Genomic DNA, 10,249 nt, shown 5'->3' with positions numbered 1-10,249 from the left:
ATATTTGTGATATCACTCAAGTCTTGCTTTAGTTATTTAGCAAGTTACTACCAGAAGCCAAAAATCTGACTCTCTCACTAGCTCAAAAATGCCGTCATGTAGGCTACTTTGTAAATATTCAACAATCAGAAGCAGCTGCAATTGTAACAGGACCTTTAACTCATTGAGTGCCACCCATGCGTTGAGTGCCAAAAACGTAATATTACGCTTTTAGCTTTTTTTTTTTAATTACGAAACTAGACACTCTAACACACCTTATATGTGATTTTGGGAACTCTGTGATGAATGGAAATGAAATATATGACAATCGAAAACTCATGAAAAAGCACAATCTGGACATTTTATCTGGACATTTTATCATAACTCGGCTGCCGCTTTGGGTCGAATCAGTGACGCATGCAAGTCAGGTCAAAACCAGGCCACTTTCGTGGGTCTATCACTAGGTGGCAGTCTCGCCAGGTCTCGCTGATCACTTCCCGGAAAGTTTACACAAGTAAGTAACAGGCAACACTTCATATTTCATGAAAGACATTATATCTCCATTTCTAGAAAAAAACAGCGATTTTGATGAAAACTAGCCACTGTTTAGCTTGTGATTTCTCAGGAACAGAGGCGTGTAGAAATAGCGCTGCAGATTACATTATTTATTTCTGATTAATTGCGTCTTTCGATGTTTTTTGCAACATCTGCTTGTTAGGCTGAGCTACTGTCAATGTCCTTGTACAGGTAAATGTTCAGGCTATAATCAATTAGCTAAATCATTTGTCCAGCTTTTTAAAAAAAAATTCGTGCTACATTTAAACACAAAAAGTGCTTTGATATCTTTTTCGTTGTCGTTTGAACGACGCAAGCAGGCATGTCAGGCAAGCAGGCATGACGATCGAAAACTCATGAAAACGCACAATCTGGACATTTTATCTGGACATTTTATCATAACTCGGCTGCCGCTTTGGGTCGAATCAGTGACGCATGCACGTCAGGTCAAAACCAGGCCACTTTCGTGGGTCTATCACTAGGTGGCAGTCTCGCCAGGTCTCGCTGATCACTTCCCGGAAAGTTTACACAAGTAAGTAACAGGCAACACTTCATATTTCATGAAAGATGTTATATCTCCATTTCTAGAAAAAAACAGCGATTTTGATGAAAACTAGCCACTGTTTAGCTTGTGATTTCTCAGGAACAGAGGCGTGTAGAAATACACGGTTTGCACCCACCGAGAGCTTAAAGTCTAACCTTTTAATCGAGCCATTGTATGTGTTCATAGCTATAACACAGAATATGCTGTGGCTGTACAAAAATCATCAACAATGGTCTAGATTGCTGGCACTCTAGGACAAAGCTCCCGAAAACAGCTTGGCATTCAATGAGTTAAGGAAGCGCTGCTGCCCAGCTCGCATACCCTCCTTCACAATGTTGAATGGTGACACGCACACAACTTGCAAAACATTGAACTGCTTTGAGTGAAGTGCGCTTGCGAGTTGCGTTCCTTCTGTAATTAATTATACTAGATGCTCTTCTTCACACTGAAAACAGTGGCAGTCCTAGCTAACACCCTGATATTTTTTTTGGAATCAATTCGTGGTGTGATTGACATCAGACTAGTCATTAGCTAGTTAGTTGTGCACTGTTTCCCACTCAGTAGTAAGGTAACAAATAGCCTACTCCGATGAATTAAAACATTTTTTGCCAATATTCTTGTCGCCCTCCCAGAATTCTGAATATCTTTGCTCGCACACTGTAGGAACTGTAACGTGATTACTGACACGTTACACCCAACTCTGCTCAGCTACGAGTAGCCTACAGAAAGAAAGAACACTCGCAGTGGGAAAAATAATGTAATCATAGGGGCCGTCTTTGTCATTCCCAGGTGGCATAAACGGACCAATAGAGAGAGAGAGCACCTGCAAAGCGGTTCTATGTCCCAGCTAACACACTTACATAGTAGCAACATTGTGAACATGTACCGTACAGGTTGCCGCAACGTAGTTGGATAATGTGGTGGCTACGTACATTTGTGAATCGCCTAAATGTGGTTGCAATGTCTTTCTGGTCCATTCTTGTGACGCTACGACGATGTTGTGAGCACATAGAGCACAGGTCGCGGTGACGTGGTTGGTGGCTACGTTTCTGGTCCATTCCTGAGACCTAAAGTTACATGCAGAGGACCATCTGCCGAGGTCAATGACGTTACTATAACATCCTTTGAACGTCATCTATAGCTTTTATAATATTATTTTTATCCTTATAAAGGTCATATCAATTGATATTTCACCATGTTCACTTCAATGTTCTCCAGAGAGCACACTCATTGATCGTAGCTGCACTCAATAAATCAGCCTAGATCTATTACAGCAATGATGAGCTTTGCGCCTAGGGCTGGGACAACGCGTCGACGCAAAAAATACGTCGACGCAAAATATGAGCGTCGATTCGTCAAGCATAACGTGTGCTGCTAAATATTTTTAATTTTACACCTTCAGTGTTTTCCATACGTTGACTTATCTGTGTCTGGGCACCACGAAATCAAAACCGGCCACCACACATTGATGTTCTATGTTGTAGGTCTACTATTTAAGTTATTTAAGTTAAAGATACGATAAAATAATTTCATTGAGCTGCACTTTTTACTCACACAGCCTTTCCTCGCACCGCCCGCTCTCTCTCGTAACGAGCCCGCTGCTCCTCCTCTGCATGTACAAAATATTCACGATCGTTGAAGGATTGTTGTTGCCACATAGAAGCACTGCATAGAACACAGTGGGCTAAATTGCTATTAAATCCGCTTAGCATCGTGACCATGCTGTGCAAATTTGTTCAAAACTGCTGCAGTAAAGTTAAAGTAAACTCTGCTAAGGTCTTATCACAACATAGTTTAGTCTCCTCAATGTACTAAGTTAAGTTACAGTATGCAATCAAGCAGTATCTCAAAGCTAATGTTAGAATACTGTTTGGATGTCAAGCTTAGCATGCTTACTTGCAGCTGCTTGTATTCGTTACTCATGCAGGGCTCATTTTATTGACTCTGAATGTTTGCAAAATCCCGATGTAAATGGAAAAGTGTTTTCCAAGACTCAAAAGTGCTTGTCCAAAGGAGAAGTACGAACCGTTATTTGAACTAACCGTTATTTGAACTAACTAAGTTACGAATTGCATCCACACATTAGCAGCCTTTTAACTGTGTTAATGTTAATTACAAGGATTCCCACAGGAACGTCTTAAAATGACAGGCACTCAATTAGACATGCACTACTGAACTTTATTGAATGCTACCTCTGACTAAGAATGCATTACTTTGCACTTGTATAGTCTTTTATTTTGGAATCTTAAGAGCTATAAACATATATTGCAATGTTAAAGAATTAATGTTTTTTCATTCAGATATGTAAATAAACATGTATAAGTTGCTATTAGTGAATTAATGGGGAGATAATCTAGCCTGGCGGGCCATCCTATATCATTGAAATGTATAGTCTGGAATTGAACCATTCACCTCGCTTAATCCAAGGGGCGGGCAGAGAATTGTCTTTCAAACTGCCTAGGCATGCAATAGGCCAGCGCTACGACCATATCCGTATCCGGTCGGCAAAACGGCAAATACATCCTTCTTCGAAAGGAATGACTTAAAGGGGTGGTTCAGGATTTTGGACATAGGACCTCATTTCCAAGTAAGCAAGTGTGATATTTATCAGTGGAGACCGTTTTCAACACGTTTCATCCAGTCCTTCTAATTGCAGAGTTCGCAGGTGCTAGGCTAGCGCAAGTCAACGGTATGTGCTAGCCTGCCACTAAAAACAGTCTTACCCACTCCAAAGTACACCCGAGGCAAATACAATATAACGCCAGACTATCGATGTAAATGTCTGTTTTGATAGTGTTATTTCTAACGTTATTCTATCCTTGCATTTCAACGATCGCATTACATTTTGAGGGACTAGTTTCTTAGCAGCGGCGGAATTATACTTGCTCCGGTTAGTAGTACTGCGCCGAAAAGTAAACAGTAAAGCGCACTCCAATGGGGATACCTAGTAGTAGCCTTGGTAATATCAGTCCGCCGCTGAGATGCAAAATGACTACTACCAACTTCAGGGATCAAAGTATAACTATTGCAACGCGATGCGAGGGTAGTTGTATTTCTCACACTATTCTATCAACACAGACATTTACATCGATTGTCTGGAATTTGCCTCGGGTGTACTTTGGAGTGGGTAAGACTCATACACATACTGATGACTTGCGCTAGCCTAGCACCTGCGAACTCTGCAATTAGAAGGACTGGATGAAACGTGTTGAAAACGGTCTCCACTGATAAATATCACACTTGCTTACTTGGAAATGAGGTCTTATGTCCAAAATCCTGAACCACCCCTTTAAGTGCATTGTGTTGCTCAACTTTCAAAGAAAAGTCCAACTCCTCCAAAGTTGACGCAAACGCCGATTCAAACAACCGCTCTTCGTTTGCCATAGCCACCTTCATTGTTGTTCACCGTCGCAGGACTGGTGTTATCCTGTTAAGCCCGCCTTAACAATCTCTAACAAAATAGAGCGCTGTGATTGGATGACGTCCATGGCGTCAGCCAATAGAAATCCCTATGGTTTGATACTAGACGTACAGGCTGAGCAAATTAATTTGCCGCCGCTAGGGTGCGTCTAGATTTCTAGGCTAGAGATAATCGATAATCGAATCGAATTGAAATCGAATCGGACTGAAAAAAATGAATCGTTAGATTAATCGATGCATCGAAAAAATAATCGCTAGATTAATCGTTTAAAAAATAATCGTTTATCCCAGCCCTATTTGCGCCACAACAATGCTCAACATGTGAGGCTAACTACATAATCAGTAATCAAGCTCTCACTTGAATATGTTTGCAACTTGCAACAAGAGTTAGGGCTCTCTCTCCTACACACAGCTGCGTGCGTTGCGTTGCTGGAGACGCATCCCGGGCTTACGTCATCCGTTGCCGAACTGAATTGTGGGTCCGTCGCGTCGCGTTTCTCCCGTCGCTCGCGTTGAGAAGTTCAGCTGTTGCCGCACCGACAGACGGCACCGGCCAATCAAGCCAATCTACGAGCGGCACCAACCAATCACGCTACCGTCGGGAACACCCACTGGAATGCAACTGTGTGTAGGAGCCGTTACAGAGTCAACGCGAGCAAGCATGGGCAAAATGCACCATTGAGATCAATATGTTTTGTGTAGAGTTACCACAGTGCCACCTGTGGTTGTATAGAGTAACCTGTGGTATCTCTATACAAAACATATTGATCTCAATGGTGCATTTTGCCCATGTTCAGGGTGGAAAATAAAAAAGAAAGATTTGCATAAGACACATTAAATTGGTGTTTTTAAAAGAAGGGATCATGGAGAATATAAAAAAAATAAAAAAATCTTTGTATATTCCCACAAGGTGTTTGGGTGCTCTGAAAAGGATAACCAAAATGATTTTTCAGACTTGTGATGTCTGCTGTTCAGACCCTGAAGGGATTTCTTTTCTGTTCATTGCTTTTTGTGAGAGTGTTTCTACTTATCTCAGTAAGTGCCTATGTTAGTACAAATGTCTTCTGAAGGCCTAAACAGAGCCCAGCCAAAAACTCCAATACAATTTTGATCAACTTTGAGGGACAGCTATGACCATGCAGGATCATCCAGACCAAATGTGACAATTTTGCTACATACAGTACTATTCCTATAGATGTATCAGCATGCAAAATGAGCCTCCTACATGGTTTAGTTCTTGTGCTTTGGGCTTGTGAACTTTGACAAAAAAAGAGGCTGAACAAAATCGACACCCCCTTTCCCCTGTAAAACTGGCTGTATCTTGGAAAATATTGATCTTACATAAAAGTAATTTTACAGTGTGTCTTCTGGGTAACATAGGTACACCTGGTAATTTTTTCAGAATTGTTTTGAGACCTAAGTGCGTGGGCCCTGGTTGAATTGACGTGGAATGACCCAGCTTCTGTTGAAGCTACCGCACTTCATGGTCAAAAAAACAGCTACATTATTAAAAAGCTACCTGTTTCAGAAACAGATATGGCTATGTTACTGAGAAATCCAAGTAGGGGCCAGCAGCCCAACATTTGTTCAACAAAATGTATCAACCAGAGAAGATGGAAGAACATTTGAAAATAGGTCAATAAGATCTGCAGTTGCAGCAAAGGTGAAAAGTAGGAAAATGCTTGGTGCTGGTTTTGTTCAACTTCAACAGATATTTTTTAAGCAGTTTTATTGGACTAGAATGACTATCATGAAAGAGGAAAAAACTAAACAACTTACATCCTGTGTCATCTGATGAAAACTCTTTGTCTTTACCCATCTTTTTCTTTTTGCTAGAAATACTATTTTGAATCAATTCCACCTGCTTACTTTCAGCAGCCTTCTTAATTTCCCTATAAATTTGTGGATAGTATATGATAGCTTCATCCAGGCTAGTCTTTGAAAGTGTGAACAGATCACAGTTGCTTGCTGCCCTAAAAAACACCAACAAACATATGAAGCATAAAAGAAAATGTTAAAATACAACATGACAATCTGACTGCAGACAGGAAAACATTCAGTACCACATACCTACTGACACCAGGATGCAGTGTCTGTTCGCAAGCTGCCAGAGGTGGGAGTAAGTCACACATAAGCAAGTCTCAAGTCTTAACCTTCAAGTCTCAAGCAAGTCCAAGTCATTTTTTGTGACAGTCAAGCAAGTCAAGTCAAGTCATCGATCGACCTGTAGATCTTTAGGACTTGCCCAGTAGATCCCGAGAATAACAGGAAAAATAAAAACAGTCACCAAATTCCTGCATGGTTGCCAACGTTTACAGGGTCTAAAAATCAGCGCGGGATTGCGGGTATAGCGCATGATTTATTCAAAACCCGCAACTCTAGCCATCATAATGCGAGAAATTCCTGCACATATTTTACAGCGCTGTCTGATAACCTTAATCTAATAATGGAGCGGCGTGAATGCGGGACCGGAAGGACCAACGTCTGACTTGAACCGAATATGCAGACACACACGCGCACAGCACCACTTTGCAGGTACGCTCTCTCTCTATCTCTCTCTCTCTCGCAGCAGGACTTGTCACCGCTAAAGTTAAATTATGCTAGGTGCTTCTATATCAACTGCTATAAGTAATAAGTAATACAAATAAATGTAATAAGTAATTATAATAAGTAATAATAAGTGCAGTGCATAAGGCCAAGGCCAAATTGTTACCAGCTTTCGTGAACATGAAACCGAATTCAAAAAAACTATTAAATGACATGGATTAGCTTCAAAATGTAGCCTAATGTCTTCACCCAAACTACACAAGTCTATGAATATGGTCTGTAGCTTTTACTTTTGTTGTATCATACAATAAACAGACAAACCATCATGTAGAGTAGCCTATGTAATCTAGCGTAGTCTAATCTTCTTGACGCATAACATGCCGCGGCATGGCTTCATTCATTACCACACGTAAACTATACAGGGTACCCCCAGAATTGTCAGACCTAAATTTAAGACTTTTTAAGACCTTTTTAATACCACTTCAGATGAAATTTAATACCTACATCGCACCCATTCGGATAGAATAAATAATATTAAAGGTAAGATTAAACCTCAAATAATCATGGGCGGATTATGAACTTTCGGTCCCCTGGGCCCAGATGTATTAAGGGCCCCCCACTAATTGTCGTATATGTGGGAGGGGGTTTTGGGGGTCCTCCCCCAGAAATGTTTTAATTTGTTTGGTGTGATTTCCTGTATTCTGGTGCATTTTGGGGATGGCCAATAATAAATTCAGTCAGATCCATAGCCTACATCCTGATTTGTTGATATTGAGGGAATGATTCCATGCAAAGGCTTGAGCTTCAGGGCCCCCTGACCCCTTGGGCCCCTGGGCCTGGGCCCAGTAGGCCCGTGCAGTAATCCATCCCTGCAAATAATTACTGTTTACAAGTGTTTGCACATGCCAACATGAACATGACAGCAGTGCAGTGGCAATGCAAAGATTTGTCGCGGTAGTAACGTGACTGAATGTCCTGCTTCATGGACAAATTTACACGGAATAGAACCTAGTTGATTTCAGGGATTAAAGTGAAAAGAAAAAAACTTTTTTCAGGCCATAAGTCATACGTTGTTCATATCTACCTATAGAGATAGCACCCCTTTTGCGGTCGCGACCTATTGGTTTTTAATGTACAAAAAGATGCAAACAGCAAAGTAAAGCACCAAATAAAGACCAAAACGAGGCTACAGGGTACTCTTAAGTTACTATATAATTAATGCCACCTACAGGTGAATGCATAGAACATAACAATCCTATGGTTTGTGTACCCTGTAGCCTCGTTTTAGCCACCAATGGCCGCCATGTGAATAAGCGAATTGAGAGTGTTCTTGATTGAGATTGAGTTTTCCTGATGAACAAAACAATATTTCAATACCATCCCTGACCATTGCTGATTAGCCATTCCTGTTCTATTCTACTGCAGCAATATTGTAGCTTTAACTTAAACTCTTATTTAATTACTTCAGGCCAAAAGTATTTAAAGGGGAGATTTTTTTTCTTGTTAATATGCAATTCAACACCAAGTAAAATCTATAAAATCAAGTTTGCAAGACTTCACATTTCCTCATCAAAGTAACGAATCAGAACAGTCTAGATATTGTTCATATTTCCATTTGTTGCCTCATCCGCATTTAATGAAAACATGGTAATTTTGAGTTTTACAGACAACTGTTTTCCAATGAGCAGCAATACTGTGTGTGCTCATGCAGGAGGTCTGCGCATCTGATAACGACAATCTGGAGAGGGCGCTTTTGTCTTCAGCAACAGATTGTATAAGGTTGACAAGAGGTTGCGATATGGTGAGGGACAGGTCGTGTTGCGCTATGAAAGAACATGCGTAGCCTACTTACCGCAAAAACGATCAGCCATAGATAAACGTACACAAATCATGACGCTAATATGCGAGGTTCTGGTAGGCCTACTGGTTATGGTTTTGTGCTATACATTAATAGCAAAGTTTTAAGTTGACTATTTTAATTGCATGGTTATTTTTTGTCAACATACGCTCCTACTGTCGTTAAAAGTGAGGCCTAAGCAGGCTACAAGGCTGTCTGTGCGTCATAAACACGACTGATCCCCTTACTCAACATAAAATAATAATGTCGCGAACTGTTAACACGCTCAGTCAAAACCTTCCGTCGCAAATTGTGAAAAACATTGTTGTACATGTCATAACATACGGGAGGCATAGGCTACGGTTTATATTGCGTCGCTTTACACATAATGTTAGTTGCATTGATTAAAAACTGTAACAATAATAGTACATCGGGTGGCATAGCAGGCTATCTGTTCAAGTCATAGGTGACACCCAAAATGAATGACCTCCCCTGACAAGAGTTCGCTACATTGATGCATGGAAAGAACACAGCCTCCGAATTCGCACATAGAGCTCACAATAGCATAGGCCTATCCAAAAAAAAAAAAAACGGATTGGGCAACCTCATCAACTGTCGCTGGATCTGCATCAATCTCAAATATGACATTTCTAAAATCAAATTGACGGAAATCCGTCGTACGACGGAGAACTTTAATCCTTGTTTACGCTACGTGAGGATATTAGACTAAATCTAGGCTACTGATCATTTGAAAAATTAAGACCTCCGTGAAAAAATTCCAGACTTTGAGGTGAAATTCAATACTTTTTAAGGCCTTAATTTAGGAAAATGAAATGTAATACTTTTTAATACTTTTAAGACTCCGCGGGTACCCTGCTATAGCAATAACAATAGCACAAGCAGGATTCACGCATTCAACACGCTGTGTGGTCAGTGTAGCTCAATTTAAGGGGGCGTCATATGAATGTCATTGCGAATAATTAAAATGCAGAGGTGCACAGTCAATAAAACAAAAAAATAACAGAAAGAACATTGGGCAGGCAAGTGGCAGTCATTTGAAAAGTTTTTGTTTGGATGAAGTAGCTGCACGCTAACCTGACTCTCGCAAGATGAATTTCGTTCCGCTTAGCTCCGCCTAGCTTCACTCACATCCATCTAGGACCTCTTCCATTGAGAGTGATTTCTGCACCCGATTTTATGGTACAGCCAATCAGGACGCAGGGCGGGAGTTTCACAGATGTGACATAGCGTAGAAGCGACTGTGAGACTGTTATCAGCGTTACGGGTTGGCTTCGATGTGAGTGGTTGAAGTAGCACGTCAATAGATGACGGACAAGTGGCTTATTCCATCATATGCAAGCATTTTT

Source organism: Alosa pseudoharengus, unplaced genomic scaffold, assembly GCF_046254945.1.
Source record: "Alosa pseudoharengus isolate Yale_2024_CS ecotype anadromous, Long Island Sound unplaced genomic scaffold, YU_APseudo_1.1 YU_APseudo_1.1_scf_8, whole genome shotgun sequence".
Classification (NCBI taxonomy): domain Eukaryota; kingdom Metazoa; phylum Chordata; class Actinopteri; order Clupeiformes; family Clupeidae; genus Alosa; species Alosa pseudoharengus.
This window is presented reverse-complemented; position numbering follows the sequence as displayed.